Source organism: Balaenoptera physalus, assembly GCF_965194825.1.
Source record: "Balaenoptera physalus genome assembly, chromosome: 10".
Classification (NCBI taxonomy): Eukaryota; Metazoa; Chordata; class Mammalia; order Artiodactyla; family Balaenopteridae; genus Balaenoptera; species Balaenoptera physalus.
Genome location: NC_138889.1, coordinates 68,978,177 through 68,999,909, shown reverse-complemented (window position 1 = coordinate 68,999,909; position 21,733 = coordinate 68,978,177). Strand labels below are relative to the sequence as shown.

Sequence of the window (21,733 nt, the reverse complement as noted above, 5' to 3'; positions counted from 1 at the left end):
CCACACCACACATGAACTTAGGACCCACAGAAACTGTGAGATCATAAGTTTGTGTTGTTTTAAGCTGCTATTTTGTGGTACTTCATTATGTAGCAACAGAAGACTAACACAGTCACCTACAATGTGCCGGCCAGTGTGCTAACCGCAGGGAATGTGAGACTGGCTTGATTTCTGCCCTCATGGAGCTCACAGTCTGCGGTGGGAGATGGACAAGAAACAAATCAAATGATTACAGAGCATATAAATGCCATGAAGTATGTAAACAGGATGTTATGAAGTAAATCAATGTAGGAGGGGGACATGTTTCAGGTTAGATGATGAGAGATGGCCCCTCTGAGCTGAGCATTAAAGGATGAGAAGGAGTCAGCCACATGAAAAGCCATGGAAAGTGTTCCAGGCAGAGGGAACAGCACATGCAAAGACCCTGAGGTGGGAGAGAGCCTGACATGTTCTCAGAGTCAGAAGGAGGCAGATGTGGCTGGAAGGTGCTAAGGAATGGGGAGGATGGCTTGAGATGGTGTTGAAGAATTAGTCAGGGGCCTGGTCACATAAGACCTTGTAGACTATTGCCCTCAGTGCAGTGGGCCACACTGGTGAGTTTTAAATGGGGGAGAGGTATGATCTGGCTGATATTTTTGGAAGATCTCTCTGACTAGTCTGTAGTGAAGTGTTTGGATATAAGTACGAATGGAAGCAGGGAAATCATTTGGGAGGCTATGGCACTACTTCAGACCAGAAATAATGATGATTTGGACTATGGTAAGTGGAGAGAGTGAGGAGAGGATGGATTTGAGATATATTGAGCTGGCCAAAATGTTTGTTTGGTTTTTTCCATAAGATCTTATGGAAAAAAACCAAACAAACATTTTGGCCAACCCAATATTTGGATTTGCTGGTGATTGGATGTAGGGAGTGAAGGAGAGGAGAGGACCAAAGATGAAGTCCAGGTTTCTGGCTTGAGTGATGGGGTGAATGATGGTGCCACTTACTGAGATGGGAGGGCAGGAGAGGGGAGAAGAACAGGTTTGGGGAGGAAGACCAAGGGTTAAGGTTTGGCTATGCTGAATGTGAGATGCCTTTGAGACATTTGAGGGAAGATCTTAGGTAGTCATTTGGACGGAGAGGCACTGCTGAGCAGGGCCAATATCCAGGCTCCAGGAGGCCAGGACCAGCTGACCTGGCCTGGTGGCAGAGCCGGCTCCATGCTCACTTCCTTGAAGAGTAGCAGAATACCCGGGTCTACACAGCAAGGCTTCAAAGACCCAGGGCTCAGGCCGCTGGAGCAGTCTTCCTTCCTGGACCCCCCTGCTCCCATGCCAAGCGCTGGGTGCAGCCACACGCCCAGAGTGGGACATTCTGGGAAGGGGTGGCTCTGGTGTGAAGCTGACATTTCACAAGTTACTTCAGTTGTTCTTGGCTAGTAGTAAGGCGCATTAAGCACCAAATTATGTAAACCTAAAACTGCAGTCTAATGTTGTTAAGAGGCCTGAGGGAGCCCGGGAAGAGTGAACAAGGGATCGTCTGTAAGGTGATCAAATCCCTGATTAAAATCACCTCCCAGGATCAATGGCCTCTAGAGAAAGTGGGGAACGCCTCTGAATCCTAATGGGGCATCCGCAACTCTCGGAGGATGCTTGGCTGGGCTGCCGCTTCCTTCTTCAGGGCTGCTCGGTGCAGGAGGGGCTGGTGTGGAAAGAGGTCCCACAGGGATCTGACCACTGGGCTCAGGGATGTAGCAGCAACCTACAGAGGGCCTAAGTCACGTGTGGCAGGTTTGGCCCCAACTTCTCCAGCTTTGCCTTGGAGGGGCTGTTCCCCCAGGATCAGACCCTGAGGCACGGGTTCAATATGAAGTAGTTTATTGAGGAAGTTCAAGATATACCAGTAGGGTGAGGAGTTAAGAAAGGGAAGAGAAGCTACTAGTAAGAGTATGTTATCAAGTCAAGCACCACCGTGGGCGGGTGGAGCTTAAACCTCCGGGGAAACTCCGGGAAACTGTGTAAAGCACATGCCTGAGAGTGATCAACCCTGAGAGGTGAGGGAGCTGGGGTATTTATAAGCCAGCTCTCTTTAGTGGTTGGTTTAGGGCTACTCTCGGGCTGTTAGTTTATAGCTCTTCAGCCCTCCGTGTGCTGGGGCAGAGCAGTCTTCTGCGGCTTTGAGTAAATCCCTGGGGTAAACATTCTGGCACTTAGATGTGAGGGTCAGAGGAGCACTTGAAAAGGATGAGTCTCTAAGGATACAGGTGGGGCATCCACAGCGTCTGCCACAAGGGCCATGATGCATACGTTTTGATACTTTTAAAAACTGCAGTTCTAAAAGCTTGTGATATTGATTCTGTCCTAATCCTAACTCACCAAGCTGCAAGGCATGCTGGGACCTCTGCAGCAGGTTGAAGCCATCGCCCAGGACAAGCAAGACCAGGGTTAGACCATCTCCTGCCCTCTGAGGTGGACCTGCTGCCCATAGGCGGAGCCCACAGTGCCTCGAGACCTGGTCTTCCTTTCATTTTGTGTCTCTGTCTAGCGGGTCCATCTGATGGACAGAGCACCTGCAGGAAGCTGTGACTTGGGGTTATAGAGACTAACTCGGGCTGGGGTAGGGATCCGAGATCCCCACCTTCAGCAGTTTTGAAGCACAGTCCCAGCCAGGTCTGGGAGAACAAGGATCGGGTGCAGTTTCTGGGAAAAACTTTGGCAAATTCTAGTAGGGGTCAGGCCCTAGCCAAGAAGGGCCAGGTCAGTTCCAAGAGTACAAACCAGAAAACTGAGGTAGAACCACACTTGTAAGGTCTGTGTGTGCTTGGGGGAAGCGGGAAGGAAGCTGCAGCTGAACTGGCACCAGGCATTGAGGGTTCTCCCTCGGCACCCCAGAGACCAGGCTGAAGCTGCGGTTGGTGTCGTGGATGCTATGGGTACCCCACCCAGATCCCCTTTACCGGCCAGTCTACCTACCCCCCAGATGCTGTGAGCGTCGGCAGCTGGCAGCTCAGAGCCTGCACCCTTCTCCTGGAAATTGCCTTCTCTGTTGAGAGCTGCCTCACCCAGAAGTACCTAGGAGATGATGCCCATCCTCCGGGGATGGCCCAGAACTAGTGCCTGATTGATATGGGTGTCTAGAAACCCACCCCTCACCTCAAGGGGGAATAACTCTGAGGTGCCATCACGCTGCAGCGCTCCCTGAGAGAGCAGACTGAGCCTGGCCTGCCGCCGAATGCAGATCTTTGCCCAGCTTCTTCCCCTGCCCTAACCTAGTTCCCTCACTCCCTTACGGGAACAGAGCCGGCACCTACTCTAGGATCCCCATCTCAGGCCCTGCTTTTAGAGAACCTCGTCTAAGACTTCCAGATGTGTGAGCTGCGGCAGCAGTACCAGGCCGGGTGGGCATGAGGTCTGCTAGAGAAGGGTGACCCACCCTCCCAGGGTGCCTGGGACTTTCCATGCTAAACCAGATCTTTCTGACCAACCGGGATGGTTGTTCGCCATGGATCAGTGTCTCAGTTGATCTATAGAGTGAAGTGAGTTCCCTTCGTGAGCCCAGAGCTGTGTTAGACTCAATGGGGACTAAAAGAAAACACAAAAACGTGTCTTCCGTGAAATTCAACTAAGTGAGGGTTTACTTCTACAAGCCTTTCCCTCTGTTGTGGGGATTTCACTTCTTGTATATTCAAGTCACTCCCTGTGGGTAGATATCAGAAAAAGGGAAGAAAAAAAAAGGAAACTGGAAGTTGGGACAAGGAAAAGGGAGATAAGGCAAAAGGCAGAGAGGGTGAAGAGGTTTTGACGACATGACCTTGGGGAGAGATGAAGGAAACTGAGGCCAAAAAAAATGCCCAGGCCCTTAATCACACTCAGCCTCTTCCTGGGAGGAGCGCCTTGCCACTCCTAACACGCCCCACCTTGGCGGAAAGCTGTCATGGAGGGTGCCACCTGCGTAACCCCTGTGTACACGGAGAAGGGCTTGAGAGACAGCATTTCAGTGTGGCCAGCAGCCTGGGTTAAATAAGGGTTGCTCAGGCCTTTTCAACTAAAACATCAAGTGCTGCTGCATTTCTGGAGAGATGTTAATACAGGATGCCGGAGCCACCAGCTCTGAGCCATAAAATTAGACAGATAGTGATCACTTAACTGGAAGTCCAGGCACAGGGGAAAGTGCCACTCCATGTGCATATTCTCTGCAACAAAGCCAAACAAACTTTTCATGCGTGTCATTGAAAACTGCAGGGGAGAGAAATCTGGGAAAAGTTTTAGTGAACAAATGTTGGTAAATGGAAATTAATTATACAGTGCCAGTGATTATTCATTTAAGATATGTAAAAATTCCACTGACGTTTTCTTTCTTTCATCTGCAGTCTTTATTATTTGAGTATAATGAAGGTAAAAACGTGAGTTAGGGCTTTTGAATGTTCATTTCTGAACTCTCTTCTCCATCCTCCTGTTTTCCATATGGACCTCTGTCCCTTGACTACAGGATCAGATCTGCAGTCCCCTAACTGCAGGGTCCTGGCAGGAAGCAGGTGGCACTCTCACATTGGAGAATCTGAGGAGAGTTAATAATAGAGAATATTTACACAATGTGAGCGGGGGGTAGGGAAGCCACAAGGGACAGTGCAAGACCTTGGGGCTGGAAACAGCAGTGGTCCCTCCCTATGCAGGCCCAAGAGGGTACCCCACAGGGAGATACTGGGGGAATAACCCCCTTCCCTCTGATCTCCCCACAGGTCAACCCCTGGAGCACAGAGAGGACCCAGGGAGGGTGGGGAGTGGATAGAGGATGCTGGGCCCCTGCATATTTGTCCCAGCTCGCAGTGTCTCAGGACCTAACCCTCATGATGCAGGTTGGCTTAAAGTTTAACTTCTAATTGCTTGGATGGAGTTTAAGGGTTAGTTGTGCACTTGTCAGTGTGTTAATTTCTGTTTGCAGGAGGGATGGAGAGGACCTCAGACAAAGACTAGAGGCTCGTCAGGAGTCAGGCCCCAGACACTAAGAGTAGGGGGACCTGCTTAGTCCAGTGCCTTTATTTTTCAGATAAGGAACTGAGGCCCAGATAGGGGAAGTGCCTTGTTCAAGGTCACACAGTGATTTAGGGACAAAGCTAGAATCCAGGTCATCGCTGAATAAAATGCAGGATGTGGTGGGGTGAGTGCAGAGCTGGGGTGGGCATGGGCAAAGAGGGGCCTGGGGTCCCCCAGAGCCCCTTGTCAGCACATAAAGCCCAGGCCAAGGTGGAGATGGAAGGCTGATGAGGCCCAGGACTGTGTCCTGGTGGTGCCCTGAGCTTTTTCTAGGCCTTGCCTTTGAGCCAGACCAGACTATGAGGAAAGGCCCTGCAGCCCACTGAGCCTGCTCTGGTGTGGGGGAAGGGTTACAGACCGCCCCTGGGGAGACCGAGCTCCAGGAACCTGGGGGCTGACTAGACTTCTTTCTCAGGAGAGGCTGCTGGCCCTGAGTTGGGAGCCTATGAGAAGAGCATTCTTGCGTCCTCCACAAGCCAACAGCTGCGGGTGGGTGGGCAGGAGCCAGAGAGCTGTGGCCTTGTTGCTTGTGCCTCAACAAGGGAGTGAGGACTGTCATAGCATTCAGAAGAAAATGCTGGTATCACCTTCAACCTGTGGTACCAGGGCTGTTTTTAATTAAAGATCTCTTACCCCTAAAAATCCATACGGACACCTCAGTGCCTCACCACCAGGTCCAAAATGGCAGACTTGGTGATTAGGATGTACATCTCTTTGTGGGACATCGCTGTTTTGCCCATCTGAAGCCAGCTTGTCTGGGTTTGTGTGTCTGCCTTGTGAAGAATCTAGGAATCCAGCTTGTAACTGACCAAAATCAGATGGTTCCTTCATAGAACTCTGCTCTAAGCCAGGCACTGCACCACTTTCTTGGTTACACATATACCCCTGTCCTCAGAGAGCTCGTGGTCAGAGGATGGGGGCTCGAGAAGCCATGGAAACCAGCTTTGGCCTGTTAGGGACTCTTAGCACGTTAGGTCAGTGCTAGAACACAGCACATCCTCCCTCGTGCCTAGGATGTGGGCCTGAGTGCCTCGCTAGCCGTCTACACGGAGTGTGAGGGGGTGGGCTCTTCATTTATTCAAGAAACGTTTTGTTAACTGGGAGAATGGGAATCACAGTGGGTGACCCCAAAGAGATGACGACCCTCAGGAGAGTCTGACAGTGTACATGTGCTTCTTTCTGTCTGGAGCACCTCCTTCCACATAGGACATCGGTCTTGGGTGCTCTGTGATCTGTCCATTGAGGGGAACATTCCTCTAGGCCACATGGCAGACACACACATACACACACATATACTTTTTAGTTATTTGTCTGGTTCTCTGTGTACTTTTTCATACATTTTCTCTGACCTGCTAGATTGTAAACTCCTCAGGAAGAGGGTCATATCGTAGACACCGTGTCTCCAAGGGGATGTCCAGGACACGCTTGTTCAAGTTGTGAATGGCGGAGGTGGGGCTTCCACTCAACGCATCGAAGGGGAACAACTGAGAGTTCTCACCAGGCCTCCTTCTCTCTCTCTTCTCTGGAGCCAACCACGGCTTCCAGCTTTTCACTCAGGCTGCTCACGTTCATTCCTGGGGGATGGTCCCTTTTCCTTTAGCCTAGTAATAAACCTTTGTTTGGACATGTTCCTTCTTCCACTTTGCCCTCCTCTTAGGTTTATTAAAGTTCAGTGGCCAAATAAAGCTCTGTGTTTCCCTTGTCAGGCAGTGTTCTCTGACCGTGTCTGGATAATAGCGGTCATGGGGAATATCTCCTCTCCTGTCCCATAAATCATCTTGCAGCATTGGCTGGCTACATCATGCAGCTGACTTCAGGAAAGCTCTGCAGTACTATTTCTGAATAATGATAAATGGAACTGAAGCCCAGTGGCCTTTGCTCTTTTCCGCTGGTTCTGCAGAGCAGAGCTGTGTGTCCTCAAGGGGTGCAGGTTATATCTCCGGGGTGGCCATTCTCGCAGTGGGAGGCAGCTTCCCTAACTGCCTCTCCTTTGTAGGCATCGCCTGGTCTTTTTCCTCAAGGGACAATTTGCTGATGTGAGTGGAGGATGCTTTCAGCTATTCAGCTCCAGCGCTTTGCCTGGTCTGTCGGAAAGCCACATGATTACAAAGGGAGATGACTGCTGGCTGGATGCCAGCCCTTAAAGCCATCCCCTGTAGTCCACAGCCAGTCCCACACACTGCTGTTCTCCAGCACTCATTCCCTACACAGCCTTGGCCTGAGCAGCTTGCCTCAGCCAGTTGCATGTGTAGAATCCCAACCTGTTCCCAGTTCCCAGGTTTGGGAATCTGTTGGCTCACATCCATGTAGGCTCAGCACCTTGACATTGAGCTTGCTCCTCTCCTTGACTCTGATTAGGAGTCTTTCTCCAGTGATCCTGCTGGAGGCTGTCCTAGGTAAGTCTGCCTCCTGGTCTGACCTGGCCCCAGGACCCTCACCTCTGCACGTATCCCCCATGGATAATACTCCTTCTGGATTCACTCTCTTGGGAAGGATCTGAAGATTTGCACCCATGGGGACAAGGCTCTGGGCTTTCCAAAAGGAAAAGATGGGAACACCCACTGGCCAAAGAAATGAGCCTGGACTGTGTGTAAGAACTTTCATGTCCTTTCTTTTCTGCTGCCTTTTATCTTGGGCATCCTCCGTGAATTCTGATTTTCATATTAGTTTTGATGGCTGTCACTATAGAATATAGCTTTGACCATGTTCTGAACCCCAACTTTTATGACATTTTAATCCTATGACCCCTCGTGTTCAATTTTGCCTTTATTGCACCACAGTGGCACCTGGAACCATCCCCTCCTTGCAACATGGCTAGAATAGCTTACAGATACTGGACCATTTCTGACTTCGGAGATAGAAATGGGGCTGGAAATACCAGTGTTTCGTGATGTTTACCAGCTCTTAGTGTACTTCGTATAAAATGTTAGCCCTATGGAGATGGAATATTTCAACATTCACCTGCAATTTTGTAGCTGTCCCCAGATGCCAGCATGAAAAATCAGCAAAGGTACAATAAATCACTGGGCCTGGTCATTACGATAGACTCTTATGTTGTGAGAGCTGCAGACATCATGAGGATTCTCCTCTTACTTAATGAAGGAAGTTTTTTTACAATAAACCCAGAAGCTGCTAATCCAGCCTAGATGCTTGGCCCATAGTAGGTACTCAGTAAATAGTGGCTATTATTTTAAGATTCAGTGACCTACTTATTTCTCTAATAGATGTGATTTTTATTAAAATGACAAAGTAAGTTACACAGTGATTCACAATAAGAAAGTCACAATAGGGAGACATACTATAAAGAAAAGTTTATCCACTTGTGACTCATTGGGACTTTCAGGTCTCTCTAATAGAAATCTCTATGGGATGAGGTACTAGGCTTCTGGTCTGGCAGGACTGCTGATGCTCTGCCCATAGTAAAGCACCACATAGAAGGAGATAAAAATTGGCTTAGGACTAGTGTATCAGTAAAGCTGCCTGCACAGAGTAAGACAGAAGTGCAGGAGTCCAAGCCACAGGATAAAAGAGACACGACCCCACTTAGGTGAAAGTCATATTTCTTCCTTGCCAAATAGAACTCTTATCCTTCACTACTTTATTAATCTTGACATTTTTTCACTCTTGGGAAACGTTAACTTTCTCCCCCTGCTCTGATAGCTCCTGGGCACTGAAAGACATTTTCTAGCTCATAGATTGGATAAAAGAGGCCCTCAGAGGGCTTCCACTTGTGGTCTGCATTCATTGCTTCTCTCTGATTTTTCTAAGGAGAAAATATTGTCCCTTCCTGTTCTGCGGATCTTGGAAATTGGACTCCCAACAAAGAGCCCTCTTTCTTCCATGTGGTTCTCTTTGCTCTAAATCCTAAAAAGTCATGCCATGTGGCTGGAGGAGGAAGAAACCCCAAGCCAAGGTATCACGTGCACAAGCCCTCCCCACCCCGATCACCCCCACTCAACCCCCAATCCCGGGCAGTGAGACTTACCCTCTCCACTTCCACCAAATTTCTTCCAAAGTCTAGCCATTTCAAATTCACTTTGAAAAGGATTTATCTAACTGGTCTCTGCTGAGGACATAACCACAGTCTTTGTTTTGTCTTAAGAATGATTTAAATACAATTGGAACAAAATCAAATGATTTTTAAACAATGATGCAGTGATTTCCTCCCGTGTCTCCTTCATAACCTAGAAAACTAAGACAAAGGAAGGGAAGGGAAGAAGAGATATCCTATATCCACCCTGCCTGACTGACCGCCCGAACCCCACACACCTCCTCCCATTACCCAGCACGGAGCAGGCGGGAAATACGAGTGACTGCCAGTGCCTGCAGCCAAGTCCCCCGACTCAGGGCACAGAAGCGACAGGTAACCAAGTCAGGCTTTTTCTTGTTCAAACTTCTCTGAAGAAGAAGGTGTCTGGACCACATGAAGTGTACTAGTGTGGGGAGATGGGGGTGGAAAGGAGACACACAGCACGGCAAAGCAGTTCTGTGACTGAGAATCTATTCCCCAGGTTCAGGCAGGACCCTGCCATCCTCTGCCCTCTGAAACAGACCTAGGACTGGGAGTAGAGTCAAGGTCCACTGAGGGCTGGGTTAGGTGTGTCTGGGGCGTGTTCAAGGTGAGGCCAGGGTGATGGTGAAGTCACCAGGGTGGGGTCAGGGTCTGGAGCGGGGTGATGGTTGGGGTCAACAGGAGATCAAGGCCAAGGTGAAGTCAGAGTTAGGTTGTAATTAGAGCTGAGATAAGGCAAAGTCACACTTGAATGAGGATATGGTCATGAGCATAGAGTTTGAGAGCTGGGTTAGGTTTGGGTGGAGCTGTGTTTCCATAAAGTCAGACTCTCCTTAAATCTCTAGCATTGAGTGTTCAGCCCACGCCCTTGGGTGCTGTTTGCCCCTTAACTCCTTCAGGGCCCAGGCTCATGCCAACCTTTGAGTGTTTTAGCTCTTGTCCCTGTTCCCCTGTCTTCCCGTATTTCATGCGCATCGCTTTTCCCCTAGGGAGGGCACAAGAATAAAAGCAGCTGAGTTGAATCCAGCTGATCTAGCCGCTTGCCTGGCCCATCTGCAGATAGATGGTATGGGCGGAGGTGTGGGCACTGAAGCCCAGGTTCCCCAGGGAATCCAGTGATCCATGCCATCCCCATTTCCTGGAGCAGAGATAATTGGCTCCGTGTTGTGCATGCCTGCACTCCTCTGGACACTCCCTCCTTTGCAGAAGAAAAACCCCATCTCACAGGGAGCCCGTGCGAAATGGGAGCGCTCTCCTCTTGCTGCCAGGCAAGCGGCCCAGCATTAGCTTATCATCTGCCTGGCATCCCTGGGCACATGTTCCTCGAAATAGGGAGGCTGCCTGGAAGGGACTCAGTGTCGTTTCCTGGATCCTGCACGTGGCATGCCATTCCCTGGGAACAGGTGCTGGGAGTCAGCAACAGAAGCATTTTCTCTCAGCCAGAGCCACTGAATAGAAGAATGAGCTGCTCTGTGAGGTACTGAGTTCTCCGGGACAGGAGATAATCAAACAAAGCAGGAACTCCTTGTCAGAAATACAGTGTGGGGGATTCACACAGCAGTGAAGGATTGGATAAACGGACTGTTGAAGGCCCTTCCTGTAAGATGCTCTGGGAAGGATGTCTCAAGGTCAAGGTCAAGTGCTTGATTACAGGTACGCCTTGGCTTTCTGCATCCCCCTCCACTGTCCAGGTCCTTGCTTCTAGCCCTACGTCCTATCATGTCCTCCACACCACGTTTGAGCTTTACCATCGCTTCTGCCCTCAGGAGAGCGCGATTCTTTCTAAATGACCACCGTTCTTTCCTGGTTCCAAGGCTCACTTTCTTCAGGGGAATGCCTGGGGCAGGGAAAAGAGAAGTGCCCACCTTCCAGAGTTGTGCTAACTCCAAAGAAAATCAAGCATCACACCATCCCCGGGGCCCACGGGGACACCTGAGGCTCCTTTTCAGATGCCAGCCACACTACCAGAGGCCTTCATATCTTCCCGTTTCCCTCCTGCAGTCTCCGTTCCTGCCAGCAGCTGCAAGGCAGGTACATCACAATGTCGCACTTCAGGCTTGGAAAAGGACAAAGACTTCGAGTTTCCCCAAGGAGTTTTTGGGATGCTGGCACTATCCGTGAAGAGGAGGACTTAGGCCCTGGGATGATGCCCTGTGAGGTCCTTCCCGGCGAGCACTGTGGCTGATGACCTGCGTCTCACATGACTCCACGCACCACTCAGAGGCCCGCGGGCACCGTGACAGAAGGAGCTCGTTATCTTGCTTTCAGTTGCTTTGAAGTTCTGCTCGGCATGGCAGCCAGTCAGAGGAAGCCACCCGCCATCAAAGCCTGGCTCCATAAGATAAAAGCAGTTTATGATTCAAGACAAACTGTCATCGTGGATTAAAACATGTCTACACCCCCGAGGACGATAGTTATTTTTCCTGAGAATATTGAGTACATTGCTTACATTTCACAGGCAAGAGGGAAAGAAATCTAATTCCACCGGGCTGGATCATTTAAAGGCAATCTACGTTCTAGAAACACACTGAAGAGTAGCGTTCCCAAGGTGATAAAAAATAAATCATGCTTGCGTGATTCTTCTATTGCCTTACTATTTGCTTTCCAGCTCTCCAGCCTGATTCTTCTTTGCATGGAGAATTCCGTGCCAGCCACATGTGATGACTTTTGATTTACTCAATATGTAAGCCTATGTCACACCTTCTGGCTTTGGTCCATGCTATTATTCTAACTAGAAGGATAGTCTCACCTTTGTCCACCTGGCAAACTTCTCTTCATCCCTCAAAGCCCAACTGAGATGCCACCTCTCCTGTAAAGCCTTCCTTTACTCTCACCAAGACTAAGCTGTTGGGAGTCCCCTGAGCTGTGTGTCCTCGCCTCTATTGCACTCACCATTTAGAATGGAGTTTTTTTGTCTCTTGTCCTATCTGTCTCCCATTGGGCTAGGAACTCCTCAAGACCAGGGACTGTGTCTCTTCAGTGCTTAGTGCCTGGCATATAAGGGGTTCTCAATAAAAGTTTGCTTAAAGTGCTTTTTCTACTATATGCAAAGCAACCCGCCCCCTTTCTTGTTTACTACTTTAAATGGGGATATTAAACACATCAAAGTGAAATGTTTGATCAAAATAACAGAAAAGACTATTCGCTAGTAGAGGGAGCCTAGTATTCTTGTTCCTAGAAGATGTGTTTTACGTCCAGAATGTCAAAGGGGAACCTGGAGTGGTCCCTACTCAGCCTCCTCAAGCCTCACAGGAGGCAGCACAGTTAGGACTGGGGCCTGAGCCTTTAGAACAGAGAGCCAGGAACAGCCAGCTTGACCGTGCTGCCCAGCACCAAACCCTGCAGGGAGCTCACACTACCTGTGGGTTCAGGCAGCCTGAATCCACACTTTGCCTCCCTGCCAAAGCATTTATTTGCCACATTCAGGAGGCTGATCTGGCTTTGTGTGTTTATTTGTTCATTTCTCATTTAGGAAAAGAGTTGTTTTCTCTGTACTCTGGACTCCCAGGCCTGGAATTTCTGAGGTCAAACACATCACGATTTCCCAATTCTCTTCAGGATTGCAAAGGATCCAAAAACACTCTTCCCCCCTGACTGTAAGGGGTTCGGAGACCCGCAGTAGGTCAGATAGAGATCCTTTCAGAGAGCTGGACTTGTCTGCCCTACTGTTTACATCCCACAAACTTAATTTCAGCAATTTAAGGGTGTGTGTGTGGGGGGGGGGGTTGTGGGTGGGTGTGGGTGTGTGTCTGAGTATGTCTGGGTGTGTTTTAAACTAGCTTCATGGAGGAATGTGGACAGCTCTCCAGTCCTGCAAATGGTCCCTTGAGTGTTTTGATAGAAGCGATAGAAAGAATTCGTGTGATGTGGGTGAGCTTCATGCAGTCCCCTCCCAGAGACAGGAGAGAAGCACTCCTTCTTCTTTTCAAAAATCTTTTCTGGATCACATTCTCTAGGCCAAGTTCAGTATTAGGCACCAGAGCTATAACTGAGCAAGCTGTGGGCGCAGCCCTCAAGGAGCTTATGGTCTAGTCGGTGAGACAGACTAGGAAACACTGTAGTCTGAGGGGAAGGCATCCAACCTAGTCTTTGGGGGATCAGCAAGGCTTCATAGCATGGCTGAGCCCCCAAAGGGAGAACTTTCTGAGACTTGAAATTAGGCATCAAACAAGCAAAAGTGAAGAAGGAGCTTAAGTGTACTGTGAAAACTTTAAGTGGCCTGAAAGCTTTGGTTTGTGGGCTTCTGGGGCCCTACTGGTCATCTCTGAGACGAGTGTAGCCACCTTCTTACTCGCCTCTCCTGTCCGCTTCCAGTCTGTGTTTTCCCATCTCTCAGAATACACGCTACCTAATGGAAGGATCTTGCCACAGGAAAGCTCTGAGGACATTACGCTGCTGTTCAGAACTGTCCCGCGGCTCCCTGTTACATGACGGCTTAAATCCAGGCAGCAGCCTCACGGCTTGCATCTTCCGTAACCGGACGCTATCTGCCCCCTCTGCTCACTACTGCCTTCCTGTGTCCTGTATCCGAAACCCATCTGGGCTCCTGCCCCAGCCTACCTTTAGCCATTAAAGAGTGGGGCACTTATCCCCACTCCTCGCACGAATTCAGAGTTTATAGCTCTTTAGATTCATAACTCAGTGGTGTAAACTCATGACATGATTCCAATAGAGGGGGACTGGCAATAGATAGAACCAGAGCTGGACATGACCTATTCCAAGCCTATTTCATGACCATTCAGCCAATTTGAGTCAAGGCACGATTAGCCTGGTGACAGCACAGATTTTCCTAGTGACATCAAAGCCAGGAGTGAGAAGCATATTTAAGAATGGAAATGGGTATGTGGAATCTTAAAAAAGGGTACAAATGAACTTATTCACAAAACAGAAATAGAGTCACAGATGTAGAAAACAAACTTACGGTTACCGGGGGTAAGGGGGGGAGGGATAAATTGGGAGATTGGGATTGACGTATACACACTACTATATATAAAATAGATAACTAATAATAACCTGCTGTATAGCACAGGGAACTCTACTCAGTACTCTGTTATGACCTATATGAGAAAAGAATCTAAAAAAGAGTGGATATATGTTTATGTATAACTGATTCACTTTGCTGTATACCTAAAACTAACATAAAACTGTAAATCAACAATACTCCAAAAAAAATTTAAAAAAAAAATAATGGAAATGGGATCCAAAAGCTGAATTCTGGGGACTCTACCCAGGTACCAAATACAGTGAATCCCCAGGTACTCATCATCATGGGTCTCATCTGGACTCTTTCTCTTTCCCCCTCCCATGCACCTGAATGAAGCAAGCCTCCGGAATAAATTGGACGATGACAGCAGCAAGTGATTCCAACTTGTTTTTTGGACGCTGGCCTTTATAACTGGGTTCTTGCTTTTCCTGTGTGACCAAGCCCCTGACCCCTGGTCCAGGTAGATAAGCTGTGTTCTCTGCTGGAGAGTCTTCTATTTGAGTTTTCAACTGTTGTTGGCTGTCAGCTTCCTAGGATGGGGTTCATGCCATACCTGCCCTAGGTACCAGCTGCAGACCTCAACTATGCCTTCCTGACACTGACAACAAGCTGGGACCTTTGCCTTTCAGCTGCTGCCAGGCTCCCCTGAGGCTACATATGCCTGGTTCACCTTCTTCCTCCTGTCTGCTTCTGGGACCTTCCTACCCATCCAAGGCCAATGGGCATTTCTCACTTCAACTTCCATCCCTTCCCACAGGAGCTGCTACAGGGCCAACAGGATATTTTGGCTCTCACGTCCTGTCTTGTGCACCTGAGTTGAGAGCACAGGTACACAGCTTCCAATTTTATGTCTGTAAAATGTCCCCTTGTTAGATTTGACCCATTCCTTCTTGTTAAAGGTTTTTTTGGTTTTTTGGGGTTTTTTTCTGGATCTATCACAATTCCCCCCACCCTCTTATCACTCACAAATTTTGATGTGTACACCTTCTCTATCTAAGCTCTCAAGAAAATATATATATATCTGGGATGGAGCTAAAGACAGAGCTTTTCACCTGCTGCTAGAAACCCCTTTCATGTTGATGTCAAGCCATAAATCAATCCCTTTAGACATAGTTATTCAATTAGTGACTATTTCACTTGATTATATAAACATCCAGGCCAAATTTTTCAAGCATCCAGTCCGGATATTTCACAGTGGTGGCTTTCTGGCAAATGTTTTGTTTGGTCTGCACAGCATTGAAAAACTTTGAACTCATATTAAAAATCAGGAGATTTCTCACCAAGATATCCAGATTTCCGGCTTCTCTTGAAAAATACTTAGTATTGATAATAGTCAGCTGGAATTGGGCAGCAGGTGCCTTTGTTAGACAAGACATGTAGTCTCTGGTTTGCTACCTTCCCTGATTACTTTACTCATTTATGTTTTGAGTTTACAACCTTTCCAAAGGATAGGAAGGGAGACGTTGTATTAGTTATCTATTGTATTTAAGTTATCACTGTATTAGTTATCTATTTCTACGTGACAAATTACCCCAATCTTCACAGGTTAAAACTACAAACATTTATTATCACACACAATCTTTGAGGGTCAGGAACCCCGGCGTGTCTTAGCCGGGTGGTTCTGAATCATGAGGCCATAGGCAAGGTGTTGGCTGGGGCTGCAGTCATCTGCAGGCTTGACTGTGGCTGGAGGGCCTGCATAGATCTTTCTTCATGCCATGCCAGCTGGCTTCCCCCAGAAGGAGTGATCCAAGAGACAGTGACCAAGCTGCGATGTTTCTCATGACTTAGGCTCCGAAGTGACACACTTCCACTTCTGCCGTATTCTATTCATTAGGAGCAGGTTACTGAGTCCAGCCCACACTCAGGGGAAAGGAATCAATTTCCATTTCTTGAAAAGAGAAATATCAAAGACTTTGTGGACATATTTTACTTATTTTTTTTAACATCTTTATTGGAGTATAATTGCTTTACAGTGGTGTGTCAGTTTCTGCTGTATGACAAAGTGAATCAGCTATACATACACATACGTCCCCGAATCTCCTCCCTCTTGTGTCTCCCTCCCACCCTCCCTATCCCACCCCTCTAGGTGGTCACAAAGCACCGAGCTGATACCCCTGTGCTATGTGGCTGCTTCCCACTAGCTATCTCTTTTACATTTGGTAGTGTATATATGTCCATGCCACTCTCTCACTTCGTCCCAGCTTACCCTTCCCCCTCCCTGTGTCCTCAAGTCCATTCTCTGTCTGCCTCTTTATTCCTGTCCTGCCCCTGGGTTCTTCAGAAGCTTTTTTTTTTTTTTTAGATTCCATATATATGTGTTAGCATACGGTATTTGTTTTTCTCTTTCTGACTTACTTCACTCTGTATGACAGTCTCTAGGTCCATCCACCTCACTACAAATAACTCAACTTCATTTCTTTTTATGGCTGAGTAATATTCCATTGTATACATGTGCCACATCATTTTAATCCATTCAACTGTCGATGGACACTTAGGTTGCTTCCATGTGTGGACATATTTTAATACCACCACAATCCTTAAATTGGATAATGCATGTAAAATCTTTAGCACTATGTAGTTAATGCATAATAAGTGCTCAATAAGTTACTAACAGTAGTAATAATAGGTAACACTAAGTGTTGAATACCTGCCAGGCACTCTTCTAAAAGCTTTACATGCATTAACTCTTTAACCTCACAACAGCTCTGTAAGGTAGTTTTTATTATTATTTCCATTTTGCACCTTCGACCACATGTCCAGTGAGGTGGGACAAATATAGCCCATGTTCACACACTGGTAAGTGGGGAAACAGTATGGAGGCACAGATGTGTCCACGTAACCATTATACTACACTAACTTTCAGAATGTTGTATTGTTACTGTTTGTAGTCATTATTATTTATTATTATTATTATTATTACTATTTACGTTTCCCTGAATTTCCCTGACCTGAGGCACTAACAAGCCTTAATGGAAAGACATGTGTTCCATTTAGTGTTTTGTTCTGATAAACCTGTGCTGGGTCCTAGGAATCACCGTTTTATGAGGTAGGTACTCAAAACCCACCCTTTTCCAATCTTGCTCCTTGCTCTTTGGATCAAGACGAACCTCTTAAACATGAAGTACAGGGTCTGCCCCTCCCTCCCTCTCACTCCTTCTCACCCCCTCCACCCTGGCACCCTCTGCCCTGGCTGCGGGGGCTTCAGCCAATCTTAAGCACCATACTCCTTCCATTTTCAGCATATGTACACATGCTGGTTTTATGTGCCTGGAACATCTTTCTTCCTCTCTTAAAAAGTAAATCTTACCTGTGCTTTGGTATTAAATCCAATTGCCTGCAATGTGACCAATCCTTTCCCTTTTCTTGGGTTGAAATCCCAAGTGTCCATCTGGTTTTGCAGCCCCTTTCTTCTGTATATTAGTTCAGTGATATTGTCTCTAATGGATCTCAGTGCCCTGAGTTGTGGTCTTCTCGGCCGGGAAGCTGGAGTTCCCTGGGAGTAGTCAGGCACTCTCTTCACATCCATTTTTAGTAAACAGCCAGAAAAGACTGAGTGCCTGCTTTCAAAACCTAATCTTGCCAGTTATAAGCTGGTGACTTACCCTGATGCCTCTGCACTTCAGTTTTCTCATCTTTAAAATAGGGACAATAATTTAAAATAAACTTCCCTATCAGCTTGTTGTGAGGAATGAATGGGATAGTTGTGGGAAATGCCTAGGAAGTGCTTACTGGCCCACAATCGGTGTCTCCTAGGGTGACTGTTTATTCCTTCCTGCACTTCAAGCTCGCTTCAACCCAGTGAGCTCAGGCACAGCTGGCACAAGGTGGTAATGCCCAGGGCAGCAGTCCATGTCATGACCTCTAAGATTTACAGAGAGGAGGCAGTGGGCATGGCAGAAACTCACTTGGGAGAAAGACATACACGGATTTGAATCCAGCCTCTGCTGCTTATTAAGTGTGCAATCTTGGGCAAATGCTTAAAACCTCAGTTTTCTCATCTGTAAAATGCAAATACCAATAGCTCCTTCAGGATTGTTTTGAAGATTAAATAATGCCTGTAATATGTGGAGCAGTTTAGTGCGGGAACATAACAGTTATTTCATAAATGTTAATTTCCTTCTCTTCCCTTCAAATCAAGCATGCTCGAGGGCGCAGAGGCGAGCTGCAGAATGGAAGCTAAGGCGCCATGCTTTCTCTTGGGCATCTCATACAAATGCCATTGGCCCCAGTCACAGGCCCCTTCTTACTCATCTTCTTAGCTCTGCTCTTGCGGCGCCCAGTCAACTGCGATTTTGAATCTCCTATTTTCTCTACACAATCTTTTAAAAATTAGAGCCCCCTGAAGAGTTCCCCAGGGTCTGAATTTTCTGGGTTTCCTGTGTTCTTCCTGTTTTGGATCATCACTTATTGTACAAGCAGAATTTTTGTTCCAAGGGCTTCTTTCCAAAGCTGTATTCCATGAAATCACAGCTCTTTTTCCCATCCACGCTTGGAAGTCTGTCTACTCAGGCTTCAGGTATACCAGCCCTGCCCTCTCTACCAGGCGCTGGGAGAAGATACAGACCTTTCCACCAAGGTTCCCAACACTCCACCAGTTCCTCACGGTTGATAGGAATTGATAAGTCCAGAATAGCAAAGGTTTTTTAAAAAAATACTTATTGCTCCCCTACCAAGTATCAAGTACTGTCTCAACACTAGAAGTTAGTAGAGAGAAAAATCCCATGCTTATATAGATCTGACATTTTAGTTGTAGACACAGACAACAACATTAAAATAACCAAATAAGGATTAACGTAATTTTTAGATAGTTAAAAATACTTCCAGAAAAACCATACAGGGTAGGCGATAGAACATGTAGGGATGGAGGGGAGTGGATTGGAGGAGTGGGTTGATGACGTGGTCAGGGGTTTTAATCAAAGCCCGTAGAGTCCTAGAAGAACCGTGATTGGTCACTGGAGACTTCCTGACCCCCTTGAAATAGGCGGTGTCTATGTGTTTGCATGCGTGCATGCATGTGTGTGTGTGTGTATGCATTATTTTTCAGGGGAAAAGACCTGTAGGTTTCATCAGACTCTGAGAAGATGCACAAAGGGTAAATAACCATGGCATCGTTCCCTCTGGCCACAGGGGCAGAGAATTGTTAGTTAGTTGTCCAACATCCTGCTTTGAATGGGATGCAAGCCTTTCTTTGGTGTCTGGGCAGCCAAGGCCCTCCCTACCAATCCTGGGATCTGGGCCAGAAACAGCCTCCCTCCGGCTCCATCTGGTTGAAGCACCAATGGCAGATGAGAGAGCCAGCGCTCTCGCCTCCGTTCTTCCCTTTCAGCCCCACCAGACACTCGCACCCTTGGGTTAGGTGGTGCCAGGCAGCAGTTAATCCCTCCCGCCCCAGCAGCCCTGTTCCCTCAGCCTCAAGTCACGTGCACATCTCTGCACTCCCCATGGGGTCATTCCCCCCGTCTGGCTTCCAGCCTCGAGTTCTCTTTGCTCCTGACCAGGCTGTCCATATTGCTAAGCAGGCTTCTGAGACAGAAGGTTTGTTTTCAGCTCCACCTCAGTAGTCTCCGTCTCTGACTCATGGTCACCTCCCACACGTGCACCCTCTCTCCACCCTCCCTGCTGCTCTCCATAGTAACCGGTTCACTCATCTCTTCTCTGGCATCACTTCATCTCTAAGCAAACCCCCTCTCCCTCTCCTCACGCAATGTTGTCCTGCTTGATCCAGCTCTTGTGGATTCCAGGCCAGAATCAAGAAAGCCAAACGATGCTTGTGAATACCATCAGCAGACCCAGCTGATGTCCCGCCAGCTTTTTGCTCTTTCAGAGTCAGTGGGAAAAAAGCAATAAAAGTACCACTCAACTATCCTAGTTCCTCAGTGTCCTGCCCAGACTTTAGAGACATGCCTCTAGGTGGGGTTGTCCAGTCCCAGGTGGATTAACGACAGAGGGAGGTGGCCACAGCTGGGGAAGACTCAGCTGTCCCCCGGGAAGGGGCATCTCTCCCACCCGGCTGTGCCCGCAGCAGTAGATAGCAGTGCTGTCCTACCCGCGAGGGCTGGGGAGTCTCCTTGGAGTTGGCTGAGGTTCACATCAGGGTTAGGTGGACGTGTTTTGCCTCCAGAAGGTTGAGGTTTCCTCTGACATCTTCTCAGTGTTCCAGCTCTCACCTCTAGCAGGAGGACCCCAAACTCTCTGAGGTTCCTGAAGTTGCCCCCTCACCTTTCTCCTAGTCTCTGGGTACCAGTTGGCCCATCTCATGGGATCATTGTGAAGATGAAATGAGATAATGGAGATGAAGCACATAGTAGGTACTCGGACAGGCTAAGTTCCCTTCTCCTCCTTCCCTTCTCTCTGCTTCCCCAGAGCCATCTCGTCCTCTTTTGGTCACAGTCACTTCACTATGACCAGGCTTCCGTCCGTGGCTCTCTGGGCTATGGGCATCTTAAACAGTCATAGGAGTGCAGACACCCATCCCTACCTGGAGTTCTGATACGACACCTTTCAGGGCCCGGCTTGACAGGGACTGAATCTTATGTGAGGATGGGTGTCTGACACTCTGTCCTCCATATTTTCACTGAATGAGTGAAAGAATGATTCAAGAAAGATGACAAAAAGCCCAGATTCTGAAGCTGGAGACCGACACAGGCTGCTGCTTACAGGACTGATTCTATGTGCTGAGTTCTCTGCAGAAGTCTGGGTACCAGGCCAGATCCTGCTCAGGGACCAAGCTGGCCTCACACCTGGGTGACCCATGAGTTATTTCCATGTTGAGAGCATCAGGCCTGGCTGCTTTAACTCCAGATGTTCTGGGGGAACAAGGAACTCATCATGTGCCAGGCAAAGTCAGCATGTGGTCAGGATGGGTTTCAGTGACCCTGGAGGAGGCCAGGCCCACCTTCGGGCCACCTCCTTCCATGTCCTGCTGGCTCAAGCAATGGTCCCCGGCCCTCTTTAGAGACCCAGGATAGGCCTGATTGAGGCTTGGGGCTGGATGAGGAACCCATAATAATAAATAATACAATGACTTGTATTATTTGGGGGGGGAAAAAACAAAAACCTCACTTGCTTGGCTTTCTGGAAGGGGGCAGTTCCTTTTGCTGCTATGGTACACTTTTAAATTAACAAATGGATGAAAGGCCCTTCCTGACATTTCAGCTCATTTCTCACAAGCTCAGAGACCTTCAGGTGAGAGGACACCAAGTAAAGCTTCCTTACGACTTCCTAATAGTTTTTGGCCCAGCCTTTAAGGCCCCTTACAACCTGCCTACTATTCACATATCCGGTGACCTCTCCCCTCACTAAATCCACACCCCCATGCTTGGCCATCACCCATACTTGGCACGCCTGCCATTCACCACTTGCCAAATGTGCACGTTCATGCCTCTTGGCCTTTATGTATGCTGTTTTTCTTCCTGGGACACTTTTTTTTCTGTCCCCTTTATCTTCCTATACCAAAGCCCCCTCAAAGTCAAATGTCATCCAATGACGCTGGTCCCATCCTGCACTGTATTATCAGAGCACCTTGTGACAACCACTTTTAGAACATATTTCAATGCACGAAAGTGATCTGTTCAGTTATCTCCTCCCACTGCATTGTGAGCTTCTTGAGGATGGAGCTCTGACTTAGTCCGCATGCTCAGCCCCGAGCACCAGGCCTGCCGCGTGCCAAGCACTCCGGAAGCATCTGCCAGTTGAACACGTGAATGAAAGGAACACGAT

At 48.1% G+C, this 21,733-nt stretch overlaps 1 protein-coding gene across 3 annotated transcripts in view; it reads left to right on the top strand.

Moving 5' to 3' along the window:
- The window catches only part of GALNT18 (polypeptide N-acetylgalactosaminyltransferase 18), a 339,036-nt gene that overhangs the window by 199,766 nt on the left and 117,537 nt on the right, over positions 1–21,733 (top strand). The window lies entirely within an intron of this gene.